The sequence below is a fragment of the Dasypus novemcinctus genome, chromosome 5 (genome assembly GCF_030445035.2).
Source record: "Dasypus novemcinctus isolate mDasNov1 chromosome 5, mDasNov1.1.hap2, whole genome shotgun sequence".
NCBI classification, from domain to species: domain Eukaryota; kingdom Metazoa; phylum Chordata; class Mammalia; order Cingulata; family Dasypodidae; genus Dasypus; species Dasypus novemcinctus.
In genome coordinates, this window is record NC_080677.1 from 80,210,952 (window position 1) to 80,230,755 (window position 19,804).

A 19,804-nucleotide genomic window follows, 5' to 3' on the forward strand; every position below is an offset into this window, starting at 1 on the left:
TTACAGGTTACCAGGAACAAGGGTTGGGTGGGTTGAAAAAGGGATTTATTGCTTAATGGGTGCAGAGTTTCTGTTTGAGGTGATGAAAAAGCTAGGGTAATGGATGTTGGTGATGGTAGCACAAAATTGTGAATGTAGTAAATACTACTGAGGCGTACACTTGAAAGTGGGTAAGAAGGGGGAAATTCTGAGCTGTATGTTAGTTACTACAATAAACAGTTTTTTTAAAAAAGAATATTTATGATCTTTGACCCAGAAATACTACCTTTAGGATTTATATTAACAAAGTGCTTAGTTTTAGCTGTAAGGATAACGCATCAGTGTTTTACAGTAGCACAAAATTAACACAATTATGCCTTGTTATGTAAAATTCAGACTATATAGAAACAAGGTAAAAGGAAATGAGATAAGGTAGTAACTTCTAGGAGAGGAATGAGGTGGCTGGGGACAACAATGAGAAACTTGCTCTTTTCACAGAACACCATTTTGGGTCATTACATTTATATGTATCATTGCTGGGGATTGAATCATGACTCCCACAAAGCATGTTCACGCCTTTTTTTTTTTTTTTAAGATTTATTTATTTATTTCTCTCCCCTTCCCCCCCATCCCGGTTGTCTGTTCTCTCTGTCTATTTGTTGCATCTTCTTTGTCCGCTTCTGTTGTCAGCAGCACGAGAATCTGTTTCTTTTAGTTGCGTCATCTGCTGTGTCAGTTCTCCGTGTGTGCAGCACCATTCCTGGGCAGGCTGCACTTTCTTTCGCGCTGGGTGGCTCTCCTTATGGGGCGCACTCCTTGCACATGGGACTCCCCTACGCGGGGACACCCCTGTGTGGCACGGCACTCCTTGCACGCATCAGCACTGCGCATGGGCCAGCTCCACCCGGATCAAGGAGGCCCGGGGTTTGAACCGTGGACCTCCCATGTGGCAGACGGACGCCCTAACCATTGGCCAAGTCCGCCGCCCTGTTCACGTCTTAATCTGCATTCCTGTGGGTGTGAACCTGTTTGTCAACTGGACTGCTGAAGATGTTCTTAGGTAAGACATGGACCCATTTGTGAAGAGGATCTTGGAATTTCCTACTTAAATGAGGCCAAACTGAATCAGGTGGGCCTTCATCTACATGAGTTCTTATAAAGCAGAGGAAATCTGGAAGCAGTCAGAGAGAGAAAGGCACCAGAGGAGACCAAGGAGACAGATCACCACTTGGCAAAGGCGGAAATGCATGCCAAGGAACCCCAAGGATTGCAGCAAGTCAGCACCAGGGAGAAAGCATGGCCTGTTAAGACCTTGATTTTGGACTTCTGGTCTCCAAAATCATGGGACAAAAATTTCTGTTATTTGAACCAACCAGGGTGTGGTATTTTTCATAGCAGCCCTGACAAGCCTTGAAAAAAATGATTAAATGAAAATAATAAACTTTTATTGACAGAAAAGCATATTCATACCACTCCATACTTAAAACAAAACAAAACAAAACAAAACAGGGGAAGCGCACATGCCTCAATTGATAGAGCGTCCACCTACCACATGGGAGGTCCAGGGTTCGATCCCCAGGGCCTCCTAACCCATGTGGTGAGCTGGCCCGCACACAGAGCTGCTGCACGCAAAGAGTGCTGTGCCATGCAGGGGTGCCCCGTATGGGGGTGCCCCACGTGTAAGGAGTATGCCCTGCAAGGAGAGCTGCCCTGTGTGAAAAAAGCGCAGCCCATCCAGGAGTGGCACTGCACACATGGAGAGCTGGCGCAGCAAGATGACACAACAAAAAGAGACGCAGTTTCCCGTTGCCACCAAGGGTGCAAGCCGACACAGAACAACACACAGCGAGTGGACACAGAGAGCAGACAATGGCGGTGGGGGAGGGAAATAAGTAAAATCTTAAAAACGAAACAGATTATCATTTAACTGACCCATATACAATGTACTGAGCAAAAAGTCTAAGCAGTTATACATACTTTGCAGTACAGACTATCTTGAGAGAGGGGTCTAAACACATGGCATTCGAAATAAACACATGAATCCAAGACCATGAGTGCATGTCTTATTTGATGTTCTTGGTGAAATAAAGATAAAGCCTCTCTGATATTATATAGAGAGATGCTAAAGTTAATATACTGGGAAGCAGGTGTGGCTTGAGCAACTGAGCTCCTGCCTACCACATGGGAGGTCCCTGGTTCAGTTCCCAGTGCCTCCTAAGGAAGATGAGCAAGACAGTGAGCTGATGCAAGGGGCAGGAGCAGCAGCTGTAGCAATACGATGGTGCAACAAGAGGTACAAGAAGAAAAACATAATGAGAGAGACAATAAAGCAGGAACAGAGGTGGCTCAAGAGATTAGATGCCTCCCTCCTACACTGGAGGTCCTGAGTTCAGTTCCTGATGCCTTCTAAAAAAAGAAAAAAGGGAGATGAACAGACACAGCAAGTACAAACAACAAGAAGGTAGGGAGAAAGAAATAAAACAATCTTTAAAAATAAAGTTAATATACTAACAATTTTACATAGTAAACATATCCATAAAGAAAATAAATCAGCAAAAAATTAATATTCAGTTCTCCAAGCCTTGAATTAATAAGTAACCCACCTACAGAAGCATTTAGTGCAAAATAAGAATGAACTAAATTTTAAGATTCCATATTTGATACTTTTTAAAAAAGATTTATTTATTTCTCTCCCCACCCCCACCCCAGTTGTCTGTTCTCTGTGTCTATTTGCTGTGTCTTCTTTGTCCGATTCTGTTGTTGTCAGTGGCACGGGAATCTGTGTTTCTTCCTGTTGCATCATCTTGCTGCGTCAGCTCTACGTGTGTGCAGCACCATTCCTGGGCACCACTTCTTTTGTGCTGGGTGGCTCTCCTTACGGGGCGCACTCCTTGTGCATGGGGCTTCCTTACGCAGAGGACGCCCGTGTGGCACGGCACTCCTTGCGCGCATCAGCACTGCGCACTGGCCAGCTGCACACAGGTCAAGGAGGCCTGGGGTTTGAACCGCGGACCTCCCATGTGGTGGATGGATGCCCTAACCACTGGGCCAAGTCCGCCGCCTCTGATCTTTTTTTTTTTTTTAAAGATTTTTAAAATTTATTTCTCTCCCCTTCCTCCCCCATCCCCCCAGTTGTCTGCGCTCTGTGTCCATTCGCTGTGTGTTCTTCTGTGTCCGCCTGTATTCTTGTCAGTGGCACAGGGAATGTGTGTCTCTTTTTGTTGCGTCACCTTGCTACATCAGCTCTCCATGTGTGCAATACCACTTCTGGGCAGGCTGGATTTTCTTTCACGCTGGGTGGCTCTCCTTATGGGGCACACTCCTTGCGCGTGGGGCTCCCCTACGTGGGGGACAACCCTGTGTGACAGGGCACTCCTTGCGCACTCCTTGTGTGCATCAGCACTGCATGTGGGCCAACTCATCACACGGGTCAGGAGGTCCTGGGTTTGAACCACAGACCTCCCATGTGGTAGGCAGGTGCTCTACCCATTGAGCCAAGCCTGCTTCCCTCCTTCTTCCACTTTCCCATATTTGATCTTTTATCATTGTCAAAACCAAGAATGAAAACAACAAATAAAAAAACATGCAAAAAGTAAAGGATAAAAGGACAATGACGGCTAAAAAATAGAAGAAAAGATATATGAAAATGTCAATAAATCGATTTCCTTTGAAAGATAAAGAAAATATTGGGAAGCGGACTTGGCCCAGTGGTTAGGGCGTCCGTCTACCACATGGGAGGTCCACGGTTCAAACCCCGGGCCTCCTTGACCCGTGTGGAGCTGGCCCACGCGTAGTGCTGATGCGCAAAAGGAGTGCCCTGCCACACGGGGTGTCCCCCGTGTAGGGGAGCCCCATGCGCAAAGAGTGCACCCCATAAGGAGAGCTGCCCAGTGCGAAAGAAATTTCAGCCTGCCCAGGAGTGGCACCGCACACACAGAGAGCTGACACAACAAGATGACGCAACAAAAAGAGACACAGACTCCTGTGCCGCTGATGACAACAGAAGCAGACAAAGAAGAACACGCAGCAAATAGACACAGAAAGCAGACAGCGGGGGTGGGGGGACTGGGAGGAAGGGGAGAGAAATAAATAAATAAATAATACTTAAAAAAAAAAAAAGAAAATATTTATTCTTTATTTGTTCCAGTAAGATGTAGTAAAAAGAATGCTGGTTTACAAATCAAAAGCTGATGCTCTTTAATTTTCACTTTGTATCAGCAAATTTGCTCTAACAGAGCTGTGGACAAGAGAGAGAGACAGAAAGATATCAAGGCTTACAATGTAAGCACAAGCAGTGGAAGAAAACATGGATAAACAGGATCTCTACAAACTTAGCAGTCAGATTTTGAATTTTCCACAGAAGAAATTAACTTTCAATTAATATCTCTGATTTACAAAAAAAAAAAAACAAACAACAACCCAGCCTCTTAAATCTTTGAAGATGTTATTAGTTAAAACGAGACCAAACTGGATTTAGGTTGACCTTAATCCAATATAACTGGTATCCTTTATAAAGAGGGGAAACAAAGGACAAACATAAACAGAAGAGGGGAGAACTCCAGGAGATGACTGAGACAGAGACCAGGGACTGCTGGCAAGCCACCACCAGAAGCCAGGAGAGAGGCATGGAACCAATTCTTCCCCGAAGACTTCAGAGGAAGCATAGACCTTCTGACACTTTGATGTCAGATTTCTACTCTCCAAAACTGTGAGATTATACATTTCTCTTGTTTTAAGCCATCCAGTTTGAGGTACTTTTTATGGGAGCCCTAAGAAACTAAGACAGATACTGAAACTGTTTCCCATCTTGAGATCAAAGCCATGGCTACTAACATCACAAAAAAAGAGAAACTCATTGTTATGGTGGGTAGAGACTCACATAATAACCAAAAGAATATTTAATTCCCATCCTGAGGAGCTCTGCCACATTCTCTAACGGAACAGCAAGAATCCCCTAAGTACAGAGGCAATGGCTCGTGAAGGAGGATGGTCCATTGACGGGCCCTACTTTGGGGTTTGTGCTCCCCAGTGTGACAGAATTGGACTGCTGAGGTTTCCTTACACATGACTCTTCTGTCCCTTCTGTTTGAACCTATAGTCGGTGTTGGAGTTGACAGGTTTAAGTCCAAGAGACTTGAATCTTTGGGCTGTCCATGTGCCAGCTGGACCCTGCGCCTCAAAGGAGTTGCAACACCTACTCTCCAGTTCGTTGGACTCACCCAGGACAACTAACAATGAGGTGAGGATGGACAACCACCATACCAAGGAACTGAGAGAATCTACAACTGCAAGCAAGAGAGTCCCATCCACTGGTCATATGGGATCAAAGCCCCATCTCAGTTAGAGATGAAATGAATCCTCAGGATTGGGGAATGAACTATGGACTAGAGTAGACTCACTGGTATTCTACTACAGACTTGTGACTCTAGCAATGTAAGAACTAATATCACTGATGTGGAGGCAGTGACCACTGGAGGTTCTGAGGTCAGAGAGAAGGAAAACAGGTATAACACGGGGACATTTTTGGAAGTGGGAATTGTCCTGAATGACATTGCAAATGACAGATACAGGCTATTATATATCTTGCCATAACCTACAGAATTGAGTGGGAGAGAGTGTAAACTATGATGTAAACTATAATGCATGCTTTGTGGCAATGCTCCAAAATGTGTTCATGAGTGTACCATACACAGACACACACAAATCCTCACAGTATATAAAGGTGGATGGTGGGAAACGGACTTTGGCCCAGTGGTTAGGGCATCCGTCTACCACATGGGAGGTCCGCGGTTCAAGCCCCGGGCCTCCTTGACCCATGTGGAGCTGGCCCATGCGCAGTGCTGATGCACGCAAGGAGTGCCGTGCCACACAGGGGTGTCCCCCGCGTAGGGGAGCCCCACGCGCAAGGAGTGCACCCATAAGGAGAGCCGCCCAGCGTGAAGGAGGGAGCAGCCTGCCGAGGAATGGCGCCGCCCACACTTCCCTGCCGCTGACGACAACAGAAGCGGACAAAGAAACAAGACGCAGCAAAAAGACACAGAAAACAGACAACCGGGGGAGGGGAATTAAATAAATAAAAATAAAAAAATAAAAAAATAAAAAAAAGAACATAATTAAAAAAAAAAAAAGGTGGATGGTAATTAGGCCTATCCACTTCAGTGTATTTCAATAATGCAAAAGTTAACTAGGCATATGAATACATTCTCAAATTTGGAAGTAGAGAAAGAGAAAAGTAAAGAATTTGAAAATAGTTCATCATTTGAAATATTATTATGGGAAAGAGGCATACACAAAGTGATGAGATTATAATAGACATCTATTCACATTTCCATGAAATATACAAAACTAAACTAAGCCCAGTCAGATTTTGAATTTTCCACAGGAGAAATTTACTTTCAAGTAATATCTCTGATTTACAAAAACAAAAGCAAAAACAGGCTTTTAAATAAACTAATCATTTATGTCCTAGACTAATTTCATCTTAAGTACTTTTAAGAAGTATGAAATAGTAGATATTGAAAATCACAAATTGTGTTTTAAACTGCAAAAACTGATTTCTTTTCACACATGAAATTTACTTAAGCAAACATAGCCTAACTTGGAGGTGGCATATCTTGGAAAATTCACATAACAAACAACTAACCAAAACAAAGTGTACAATTCAGGGCCATTTAATACATTCTCATGCTGTGCAAGTATCACCTCTACCTATCAATCTATCTACATATTTTTAAAACAGAGTCAGTCACACTGAAACAAGACATTTCAGCAAGCTAAACTTAAAAGTAATTGAAGATCCTTATTTGGTCATGAGATACTGTACAATGCTGTCATTCGAAAACAAACAAAAAATATATTGGGGGGGAAAAAAAAAAAAGACAAAGCTGGATGTCAGGTGCTCCTGAAAGTACATGCTCTTTAATCCTGGGATCACGCTTGCCTAATCGTTTCTATAGTTATAGGTGGGTAGATGTGGAGGTGATGATTTTTTAAAAAAAACAGGGTCTTGATATTTAAGCCTATTTTGAGTTTATAAGAATGGCCGGGATACTCAGAACAAGCAAAAGAATACTTTGTAAATTCTTTCTCATTGAAACACTATGTCTAATTACTAGTTTATGTGACAAATAAGGGACAGAAAAAGATGGTAGCCAACACCATGGGGATGCAATCAGCAAAATCCTGAAATGTGGGAAACTCTACAAGGACAAAGACACAGTTTCTTTAACATATAAACTGCAAGGAAAAAAAAGAGGAAGAGGTAGCCTACAGATTATGAGATGTGAGACATACCAAATACATGTAACGTATGTATGCATGGATCCTGATTTAAACAAATCAACTGTTTAAAAAAGCATTTATGGAACAATCAGGGATATTTAAACACTGGGGATATTTTAATAACATTAAGGTAATATTGTCAACTTTTTAAGGTAATGTTATGGTGGTTGTGATGGTTTGAAGTTCTTTTACGAATCCCCAAAAGGGAAAGATTGTATTTTTTAATTAATCTATTCCTGTGGGTATGAGACTTTTGATTGGATTATGTCAGTGAAGCTTGACTCAGGATGAGTCTATGCCCTTTCCCTGGGTCTGATATAAACAGAAACAAACAGAGAGAGAGAGAAACAAACAGGAAAAAGGAGCTCTGCCATATTTGATCAGTCTACGTGAGAGAGGACTCCAGGTTCACATACAGCTGCAGAAAAGCAAAGAAGCCCCAAGAGACTGAGAAAGGAGGCCCAGAAAAAGACACGCTCTAAGCCTGGTTGCCCACAGCTGAGCTCCGGGAAACAGTAGATTCTGGAGAGGAAGGCAGAGACATTGGCAGAGATGTTATTGGCTGGACAATATAATCAACAGTAGCTGACTTTGGTGAGAAAACAACCTTGATGGTGCCTTTTTTTTTTAAACAGTTTTATTGATACATATTAATAAAGCATACAATTTATCCAAAGTGTACAATCAATGATATTTGGTATAATTCCATACTGGCATGTTCATCACTTCATTCATTATTAAAGCATTTTCATTATTTCAATTATAATAATAAACAATATGCAGATAAACAAAGAAAATTCCTCACCTCTCAATCTCTGCTTCCCTTGCTATACATAGGTGCTATTTCTGGCTATTCTTATGCAATTATTTATTTGTTTATTAAACAGTTTTTCTGAAATATATTCACTTACCATATGATCTATCCAAAGTATATACTCAATGACTTTTTTCTGGCTGTTAAAACGTCCTTTGTTGTAAAATATATGGAAAAACAGATTAAAATTACAAATTTTAAAAGAGAGTGTAAGGGCAGGTTAGATTTAATATAATCAATTATAAAAAATAGATAGCACAGCAACAAACATTTATAAATGTAAATAATTCAAATATAATAGGAATTAATTATAATTCTACTTTTTACATTATGACTCTTAACTACTGGACATAATAATCTCTAAGAATGAAATAAATTACTGGTTTAATTACTTAATTTCCATTTAGGCCATAATTTTTTCTAGGTAATCAAATTCCTTTTTGGGAATTCTTTATATCTTATTAGAATGAATTACAGCAGATGACAATTTGCCAACTCATAATTTTATGAGGAAGAAAAACTTAAAATCTTGTTCAACAGTAGTCATGTTAAATCATTATTGATCCAGATAAACTAAGATTACTTTAACAGTATGAATAAGAAAGGATTAAAGAAAAATGAAGTACCCAAAAATCTATCTCTTCTCCAGTCCTCCTCAATTAAAAGCAAGTGTTTATTTTGTATGGAAAAAATTACAAAATACTGATCACAGGAACAATCTGCCAGTTGCACTGATTAATTTTTGCATATATATCATAATGTTGCTATTTTACATTTATCTGGTCTACTCCAGCTCTTTGTTGGTGACTACTTGCATGGAATACCTTAAGTTTACCATTCCTAATAAAGTTTATTTCTAAACTCTTAATTTCTCGTCCTTGTGTTTTCCTTTCAGGTTGCAGCACCTTCTTTACTATCTCTTGCAATTCTGGTCTTCTGGTAACATAGTCTATCAATTTTAGCTTGTCTGTGACGATTCTGAATTCACCTTCATTTTTTTTCTTTTTAAAGATTTATTTTATTTATTTCCCAGCTCCCCACCCCCGCCCCATTCCCCACTCTCAGTGTCCATTCACTGTGTGGTCTTCTGTGTCTGCTTATATTCTCATTAGGCAGCTCCACGAATTGATCCTGGGAACTTCCAGAGTGGGGGAGAGGCAATTATGCTCTTGCACCACTTCAGCTCCCTGTTCTGCCTACATCTTCTTATTTTCTCTCCTCTGTGTCTCTTGTTGTGTCATCTTGCTGCATCACCTTTCCATGTTGGCCGGCACTCCTGGGCAGGGTGGCTTTCCTGTGCAGGATGGCATTCCCACACAGGTGGCACTCCTGTGTGGGCCAGCACTCCACGTGGGCCTGCTCGCCACATGGGCCCGCTTGCCCTCACCAGGAGGCCCTGGGCATCAAACCCTGGACCTCCTATATGGTAGACAGGAGCCTAATTGGTTTAGACACATCTGTTTCCCCACCCTCATTTTTGAAGGACAGCTTTGTTGGGTACAGGATTCTTGGCTGGCAGTTTTTCTCTTTCAGTACTTTTAAGTACATCATACCACTTCTCTCCCCCATGGTTTCTGATGAGAAGTCAGCACTTAATTTTATTGAGTTTCCCTTGTATGTGATGCTTTGCTTTTCTCTTGCTGCTTTCAGAATCCTCTCTTTATCTCCGGTATTTGTCATTCTGAATAGTAGGTGTCTTGAGGTGTCTATTTAGATTTATTCTGTTTGGGGTGCACTGTCCTTCTTGGATGTTGCTATTTATGTCCTTCATAAGGGTTGGGAAGTTTTCAGTCAATATTTCCTCAAATATTCTTCCTGCCCCTCTTCCATTCTCTTCTTCTGGAACACCAATAGTGCGAATGTTTGTGCATTCTGCGTTGTTATTTAATTCCCTGAGACTCTGTTCATTTTTCCATTCTCTTCTCTTTCTGTTCTCCTGTCTTTTCCAGTTCAAATGTTCTGTCTTTGAAATTAGTAATTCTATCTTAAAGCATTTCAAATCTGCTTTTATGTGCCTCTAATGTATTTATAATCTCGTCCATTGTATTTTTCATTCCCATGAGGTCTATTACTTTTCTTTCTAGGCTTTCAAATTGTTCTTTACTCTCCCAGTGTCATCTTAATACCCTTTATTTCTTTAGTCATATTTTCTTTAAATTCTTTGAAGTGATTTAGGAGAGTTTTGTGATTATCACTGATGAATTGTATTAAGTCCTATCTCTCTTCAGGATATTTGGTTTGTTCTTTCGGCTGGGCCATCTCTTCTTGTTTCCTAGTATGGCTTGAAATTTTTTGCTGATGTCTAAGCATCTGAATATGTTGGTGAATTTATTCTGGCAGCTCATTTCTCTCTTTTGCCTATTGTTTTTTTTATTCTCTCACAGCTCTTCTTTGATATTTGGTTCAACTTATTTTCAGTCTTTAAAATTGCCCAGATTAAGTTTTCAAAATCAAGCCAGGAACTCACTAGTGGGGCACAGATTTTCTCCCAGGGGTTGGATACAGAGAGTGCCGCATTTTGTCCATGCAATTTCCAGACCTGCCAGCAGATGACACTAGTCCAGCATACCTTTCCATGGAGGAGTTTCAGTCTCAGCTCTCCTGGGTTCCTGTGTTAAATCTACAGATTGGAGATTCAAAGGGGGCTCTGCTGGCCAAATTCACTGAAGAAAGCACCCTGTCCTCCCCTCCCCTTTCCTTTGAAACAGCTGACAGGGTAAGAAGATGTCTGGTCTCCTCTCAGTCAGCGCAGTGAGCCAGGTGTTTTACCAGAGCTTAATATCTTGTGGTGGAGGAGGGGAGTCCTTCCTGGCTGCCACGAGCGCTTGGTAACTCACATTTGTAGTTTCAGCTTCTTTGTCTCTCTGTCCCTGCTGGGACTTGTGTAGCACTGTCCTGGTCTGTTGACCCCCAAAGCAGGTCCCTAGGAAAGCTTCTGGCGCTTTATCTACTGTTTTTGTTGAGAGCATTCAGTTTTGCCTGTTAGTCTGTTTCCATCTTCCCACCATCCTCCTGATGCTGCTTTGATTTGGACATTCCACAGCCTCAGAGCTGTATGCTTTTACCTCAAATAGAATCTGCATGATAAAAGTCAACCCATTTCTGGTAGTCTGCCCTTTGACAAACTAAAACAGCAGTTATGATCAAAAAATATAATCCTTATCTTTCAGAGATATAAATGGAAATACCTGTATTTGAAAAAGTATGAAGTTTGGAATTTGCTTCAAATAATTTTACTGGGGGTGAAAGGAAGTGAAGTGGGTGTATTTTTGGAAAAACAAACAAACAAACAACTGGCCATGAATCAATAATTTTTGAAGCTGGTGATGCACATATAGGGGGTCATTATGCCATTCTATCTCAAACTTGCATGTTTGAAATTGTATATGTACACACACCCATGTTTTAAAAAAAAAAAAACTTGTAAAGGGGGAACGGCTGTAGCTCAAGGGGTTGAGCGCCTGCTTCCCATGTACAAGGTCCCGGGTTTGATTCCCGGTACCTCCTAAAAACAAAAACAAATGAGCAAACCAACACTCATTGGGAAGCAGTTGTAGCTCAGTGGTTGAGTGCTTGCTTCCCAGGTATGAGGTCCTGGGCTCAATCCCCAGTATACCTTCTAAAAACAAAACAAAAGGAAACAAAGCAAAAGAAAAAAAAACTTGCAAAGTATAAAAAGACACACTAGGAAACGGACTTTGGCCCAGTGGTTAGGGCTTCCGTCTACCATATGGGAGGTCCGCGGTTCAAACCCCGGGCCTCCTTGACCCGTGTGGAGCTGGCCCATGCGCAGTGCTGACGCGCGCAAGGAGTGCCGTGCCACGCAAGGGTGTCCCCCGCGTGGGGGAGCCCCATGAGCAAGGAGTGCGCCCATGAGGAAAAGCCGCCCAGCGTGAAAAGAAAGAGCAGCCTGCCCAGGAATGGCGCCGCCCACACTTCCCGTGCCGCTGACGACAACAGAAGCGGACAAAGAAACAAGATGCAGCAAATAGACACCAAGAACAGACAACCAGGGGAGGGGGGGGAAATTAAATAAATAAATAAATCTTTAAAAAAAAAAAAGAAAAAAAAAAAGACACACTAGACATTTCACTCTGCCCAGCCATCCATCTTTTCAATTCTATTGCTCCCTTTCTTTCATCACTTGTTCTGCAGAGACATCCAATCTCAAGATATTTTCCCAATACATCACTTCTTCCATCTTCAATTCAAGTGTCCCAAATCTCAACAACTCTTAGCCACCACTCAACATATGCTCATTTCTCCTACTCCATGAACTCTGCAGAATCTCAACGAATTACTCAACCAATTACCAATCCTACGGTATACCTCAGACCAGCTGCCACTGGTGAGGAGTGTTCCATGAGAAATGGATAAATCTCTTACAGAACTCTCCACTCTGCCTGGCCATCCCTAATTAACACATAATTCCTTTCAATATATTCATGTGGCCACTTATTAAAACAATTCCCTTTAATAAAGCCAAACTCCTAAGGGAAGTCTCTGCTCTTTTTTTTTTTTTTCAACTTTTCGTTTTAAAAAATTGTAGTAAAATATATATATAAAATATAAAATTTTGTCATTTTAACCATTTTAAGTGCACAGTTAATTACATTCACAATGTTGTAAAACTATTACCACTATGTTTCCAGACTTTTGTTACTCCAACAGAAACTGTGCATCCATTAAGCAGTAATTCCCCATTCTTCCCCCCATTAATCCCAGCTCTCTAATCTACTTTCTGTCAACAATGAATTTGCCTATTCTAGATATTTCATATAAATAGAATTGTAAAATATGTCCTTTTGTGTCTGGTTTCTTTCACTCAGCATAGTATTTCCAAGGTTCATTCATGTTTTAAGTTGAATCAGAACCTCATTCCTTTTTATGGTGAATGATATTCAATTGCATGTATATATCACATTTTGCTTATCCATTCATCTGTCCGTGGACATTTGGGTTGTTTCCATCTTTTGGCTATTGTGAATAATGCTGCCATGAAAATGGGCATACAAAAGCTGTCTGAGGGAAGCAGATCTGGCCCAAAGGATAAGGAGTCCACCTACCACATGGGAGGTCCGGGGTTCAAACCCAGGGCCTCCTGACCCATGTGGAGCTGCCCCATGTGCAGTGCTGATGCGCACAAGGAGTGCCATGCCACACAGGGGTGTCCCCCGCGTAGGGGAACCCCATGCGCAAGGACTGCGCCCTGTAAGGAGAGGCACCCAGCATGAAAAAAATGCAGCTTGCCCAGGGGCTCTCACACATGGAGAGCTGACACAACAAGATGATGCAACAAAACAAGACACAGATTCCAGTACTGCTGACGCAAGTGGACACAGAAGAACATACAGCGAATGGACACAGAGAGCAGACAATTGGGAAGGGAGTGGTGGGGAAGGGGAGAGAAATTTAAAAAACAAAAGCTGTCTGAGTCTTACTTTCAATTCTTTTGGGTATATACTTAGAAGTGGGATTGCCCAGGTGATATGGTAATTCTATGCTTAACCTTCCTGCACCATGTTACATTCCCAACAGCAATGCTGAAGGATTACAATTTCTCCACATCCTTGCCAACGTGGTTATTTTCCAATTTTTAAAATTAGAGTCATCCTAGTAGGTATGAAGAGGTATCTCACTGTGGTTTTGATTTACATTACAGGTCATGCTCATTTTAATATATTTACTTCTCAGTCCTGCATTTCAATCCCTAAACAAATATTGCCCACTCCTGTGTAAAGCATTATCCTAGGTACTACATCACTTCAGAGAACCAAATAAATGTCTTGTGCACAGGAAGCTTACATCCTAGTGAAGACCTACAACAGGCTAGTTAAATTGTTTCCTCCAAGATCAGTGATGCCCCCCTTGTTGCTGTCAATCCTAATTCTACCTAAGTCTTTCTCCAGTTGGACAGTCTGCCACTTCCTTTCCCTGAAACTCTCCTACTCCTTGCTCTCTCTGCCTCTCTAGGTGCTCTTTTGCCATCCTTTTCTGCCTGTTCCTTAAATTTGGACTTTCCTAGGCTTCTTCCTCAGTCTTGTTCCCCTTTCCCTTCCAGTGTTCCAGGTTAGAACCCTTCCTCTCCAACTCCCTAGTTTACTTGGGGGAGTAGGAAGGGTTACACAGCTAGTAAGAGGTAGAATCAAGATGCTCAAACTCAACATGCCCTAAAATGATCTCATCATTTCCTGCCACAAACTTACTTCTTTTAAATTGTACTTCTTCCCTCAAAGAATGTTTACCACCAACTATCAAGCACCCAAATCAGAATATAAGCATTATCCCGACTCCATGTTGTACTACCAATACACCTAAGTCAGTGAACCCATGAATGAAATTCTAGTAGGAGTAGGGCAGCATGTTACACCTACTATTCCTAGAATGAGAATATTAGCAGATCATTACCTGAAGTAACAACCACTGTTTTCAACTCTTCTTATCTATTTAGTGAATGGCAGCTTGTAAGGTATGACCTGGAGCCAGATCTACATGTTGCTGTTTACTAAATGTGTCATTTAACCTCTCTAAGTTTCAGTTTCTCTTTTTGTAAAACTGAAAAAAGATGACTTGGTCAAAAAGTCATAAGAGTTGTTCTAACTGAATGGTTGGTGTTTAATATTTATTATGGATGGCTTATACAGAACTATATCGCTGAGTCTAGGGAAGGGGAAAAAAACCTTCTTTGCTTCCTTTCTCCTCTATGTTAATTATTAACCAGGGCTTCTCTTTCAAACACCACTTACTTTTTTTTAAAGATATATTTATTTCTCTCCCCCCCCCCAATTGTCTGCTCTCTGTGTCCATTTGCTGTGTGTTCTTCTGTGACTGCTTCTATCCTTATTAGTGGCACTGGGAATCTGTGCTTCTTTTTTTGTTGCGTCATCTTGTTGCATCAGCTCTCCGTGTGTGTGGCACCATTCCTGGGCAGACTGCACTTTCTTTCGCGCTGGGCGGCTCTCCTTACAGGGCACATTCCTTGCGCGTGGGGCTCCCCTACATGGGGGACACCACTGCGTGGCACGGCACTCCTTGCGTGCATCAGCACTGTGCATGCGCCCCTCCACATGGATCAAGGAGGCCCTGGGTTTGAACCGCGGACCTCCCAAGTGGTAGGCGGACGCCCTATCCATTGGGCCAAGTCTACTTCCCTAAACACCATTTACTTTTAAGAGACCCTAAAAAGAGGTGATGCCAACCGCACTAAATGGGCCTTGAAGTTGGCAGTCTTTTTCGTGATATTTGTGGACACTACTTACCTGATCTCCTTTTCTTGATATATTCAATTGCAAAGACAAACTCATTAACTGATCTTATTTTTGTGTTTCAAGCAAAATTGTACATTTAATTTGCTTTAGTTGCCTCTTATCACAGGCACATTCATTAAGGCGTACATAGTGCCAGTAATTATAAATCACTTGATATATATTTTGTTAAGTCTGTGCTATGGGCCTAAAAGCTGAGAGTACATTTACTAGAACAGATGTACAACTTTCAGTACCAGGAAGACAGAATTCAAAATAGTGTTGTTGCCATGATCAAGACCTATATGAAAGGGAGTACTGAAACACAGTGTACAATTTTTAAATTATAAAAAAAAGAGGAGCACCTGTTTCCCACATGGGAGTCCTGAGTTTGGTTTCTGGTGCCTCCTAAAACAAATAAATAGACAACAAGCAAAACAAATGAAAAAATCCAACTCAGGGAAGCCAATGTGATTCCGTTTTTGAGCACTGGCTTCCCACACATGAGGCTCCAGGTTCAATCCTCGGCCCCCGGTACCTCAAAAAACACAAAAAACACAAAAACAAAAACAAAAAACAGTGAGAAGGGATCCTGGGAAGATGCCCAGAAAAACTAAATCAGAAAGATAAGGGGGAGCAGATGTGGCTCAAGCAGTTGAGTGCTCACCTCCCACATGGGAAGTCCTGGTGCCTCCTAAAGAAAAAAAAAGCAGACATTGAGCTAAAAAACAAAAAACAAAAAACAACGAGCAGATGAGGGAACCATGAGGGTGGGGAGATAAAACAACCCTGCCTGCCCAAGGGTGAGAGGTCTAAGGAAATAAGTTTTGCATTCAGGAAATCCAAAGATACACATCCAAACATTATACCCTGAAGATGTAAAAATTACCTGACATTAAAAAAAAAAAAAAAAAGCGGGAAGCATCAGATTTATGAGGGGTTTTTTTGTTTTACTTTTTAAAAATCTTTATTTTTAGGAAAACATTCCTGTATGCTGCACATATACACTATCCATGGTAGTATCTCAATTGTCATGTAAAATCTGCGTATTAATAGAACAGAGGCCTTAATCTACTACCAGGAAGAGAACAAACTACACCAGCCTTTCCCATGAGCTTAGAAGTCCTCCACAATTCTTTGAAGCGAGTACTAAAATAAGTGATTTTTTGTTTCCTCTGCACTCCCAATGAGAAAAGAAATATTACAATTTTAACAGCACATTAAAATCTTTCTCATTTATAAACTGATCAATAAGACTCCTCTACACCAACATAAAAGTTTACCATTTTCAAAATTTACATCCAACATTGATGGCCAATAGTTCCATCCAAAGCGAACATCTTAAAAAGTCATATTAGTCTCTATTCTACTTATATTTCAAAACCCTTCACAAATTCTGCTTTAAATGCATCCATCCCCTGCAAACTAAAATCGCTCCAGTTAAAATTCCACAACAAAGAGCACTTTCTTTGGAGCAGTGCTCCCACTAAGTCCTGATATATAAAATTAAGTCTGTCAAATTTGTTCATCCCACAAATATTCATTGAGCACCTCCTATGCGATGAGGTACTGTTCTGGTCCCTTGGGAAAAAGGGAAAATTCCTTGCCTTCCTGAAGCTCACATTGTATTCGAGGATATATCCGCAAATAAAAATCAATCTCAGAACATAAACACAGGAGTGCTGCAAAGAAAAAAACACAAAATAAGGGGGTTGAGAAGAAAAAGGGTGCTCTTCAGTGAAGCCTCCCTAAGGACTTTTGAGCCAAGTCCTGAAAGAAGATACCTCCTTTGAGGAAGGCTGCAGGCAGTGGGAACACTCTGTAACAAAGACTCTGTAAAGTACCTGTAGCAGAAGAGAAATTAGTACACAGCAAGGCCAGAGGGACTGTATTTCTCTCTCCTACATGGAGAATAACTGTGCTTCATTAATACCTATATTGCCCCAACCTCTATCAAAAGACACGCTCAAAAGGAGTTGCAAACTAAATTAATAAGGGTTCTTGGCCACTTGTCTAATGATTGAACTCAACTGGCCTACCCATCCCTTTCTATGGGCGAACAGTCTCTTTGCCAGAACCCGTAAGAGTCAAAGCATCCCGGGGCCAAAAGGGCATATTTGCTTCACACAGATTATTAGACTTCAGACAAATACCTCAGAAACCTCTATTTTCTAAATGAAAAGTAGCCTCCAAAATCTGCTTCCTTATACCTAGGTGATGGCGGGGCACTTTTTTACTTTTTTAAGAGACATTATGAGTTTACAGAAAAAACATGCATAATACACAGGGTTAATATCACCCCATTTTAAACCCCTCAGCGCAGCGTTTACGCGAAGGACTCCGTGCAGATGAGTTTCGGCAGGCCCTGGAGCACCTCCATCCACTCTGTAAACATTTACGGCGCAGAGGGCTGGGGAAAACACTGCGAGTCCCCCACCTCAGGGAGATTCTCTTCTACTTTGGAAAATGTATACTGAAGTAAGCAGTGCCGTAAGTGCCTGCCTGGCAGGCAGTGGGCTCTCAATAAATTGTGCTGAAAGTGATGGCGAAAGCACGTGGGTTGCTACAGGCCAGTTTTCTCTTCAAAAAGGGAGAGGGGCGGGGAGGAATTTTAGGAGGGTCTCGGGCAAAGACGCCGAGGAATGGGAAGATGCTTGGGATGACAGCGCCGCGGGGAGGACGGAGGGCGCGGCGCCCCCTGACGACCCGCCGGGAGCTGGGAGCCGGGCGGGCGCCGCCGAAGCACAGTACCCGCGGGCTCCAGCCGCGCTCCCGCGGCATGAGCCGTTAATGGAGGCGCCGAGCGCTCCGAACCTCGCCGGGTCGCAGTCCCAGTCCGCACTGCCTCTCCGGGCGGGGCCCTGCAGCGCGGGCGCCGGGCCCGGCCGAGGGCTGGACGTGGAGCCCGGGCGGCCGCGGAGAGGCCGTACACTTACCGGGAGCCTGGAAACGCAGGCGCGGCTCGGGCCGAGCGGCGAGCAGGCGGGAGCGCAAAGGGGCGGTGGCGGCGAAGGCCACTCGGAAGGGCCAGCTCCGAAAGCCGCGGAGTAGAGGCAGCCCCGCCACCGCCTGGAACCAACGAGCTCCGGGAGGACGCGCCCGCCGCCGGGCTCGCACACGTGCTGCGCAGCGACGCGCCGCGCACCCTCGGGCGGAGCCCGCTCCCCCACCGCCCCGGGTGGGCGTGGCCCCGCGGGCTAGGCCGGGTCCGTGCTCTGGGAGCGTCCCTCCCGGAGCGGCCCTTCCGGGGTAGGTAATGAGGTTCTACCTGGTGGCCTAGGCAGCACCGGCGTGGGGAGCTTCCGGTGGCCGATGGAGTTCCCAGGCGGTCACTCCTGGCCTTTGGCAAGGGCAAAAAGTGGTTTTATCATGCATCAGAGTTACTTAGATATTCTTCAGGACCTCTAAAGCAGTGATTGCCTTACGAATGTTAGTGGTCCTCCTACACATAGGGCTCTTACCCATAGCTGTGGCCCTTTCTTGTTCTCCAGCACGCGGTTAACCTCAAAAGTCACTTAAGGGACTTTTGTTTTACATAGAATTCCTTTGTTTGCAGCGGATCCAAGAGCATCATTGCCCACTTCTCCAGTTTACCCCTCCTGTTTGGCAACTCCCCAAAAGGATCTGCTTCAAGAAACTTGATCATGGCAACTTGTGCTTCTGTGTAAGGAAAAATAAAATACGTTCCACCTCCCATGCTCTAAAAGAAGCACACATTTCCCGATCAAATCCCAGTTCCTAATAGCTTTCACAGATCTAATATTCTGCCAAACTTCAGCCCGAGGAAAAAACCAATGCCATTTGAAGTCCTTATATTTCTTCCAGACTTTTTTTTTTAAATTTTAAAAAATTGTGGTAAAATACACATTACATAGGGAAGCGGCTGTGGCTCAATCAGTTGGGCTCCCATATAACATATGGCAGGCCCTGGGTTCACATCCCGGGGGCCTCCTTGTGTAGGCAGCTGGCCCGCAAGCAAGCGCAGTGGAGAGCCTACTCAGCGGAGAGCCTACTCAGCAAGGTGATGTAACAAAAAGGGAGACAAGCAAAAAACTCAGAAGAGTGCAACGAGGGACACAGAGCAGACAGCAAGCAAGTTGAAAGGGGGGGAGAGAAAATAAAAATAAATACAGACACAAAAGAACTGACAGCCAAAGGACACAGACAGCATGCCAAAAAAAAAAAAAAAAAAAAAGCCATGGGGGGGACTACAAAGCAATACACATAACATAGAAATAACCGTTAGTGATATTGAGTACATTCACCACTATCAAATTCCAGAACATTTTCATCACCCCAAAAGGAAACTCCATAACCATTAAGCAGTCACTCCTCATTTTGCCTTTTTTTTTTTGGTAAGTTACTGGGTGGGGATTAAAACCCAGCCCTTGCAAGTGCGAATCCTCGCTCAACCACTGAACCACATTGGGTACCCTGAGTTGGTTTGTTCATTTGTTTGCTTTTTTGTTTTTAGGAGGCATCAGGA

The 19,804-nt window shown here is 42.9% G+C and overlaps 1 protein-coding gene across 1 annotated transcript in view; it reads right to left on the reverse strand.

The window, feature by feature from the left end:
• The window catches only part of PUS7 (pseudouridine synthase 7), an 80,066-nt gene extending 61,626 nt beyond the window's left edge, over positions 1-18,440 (reverse strand). Inside the window, exon 1 of the mRNA XM_004448805.4 lies at positions 18,255-18,440. The gene's annotated coding sequence lies outside the window, so the exon portion shown is untranslated. The remainder of the gene's footprint in view (positions 1-18,254) is intronic.
• Positions 18,441-19,804: the final 1,364 nt, after the last annotated feature.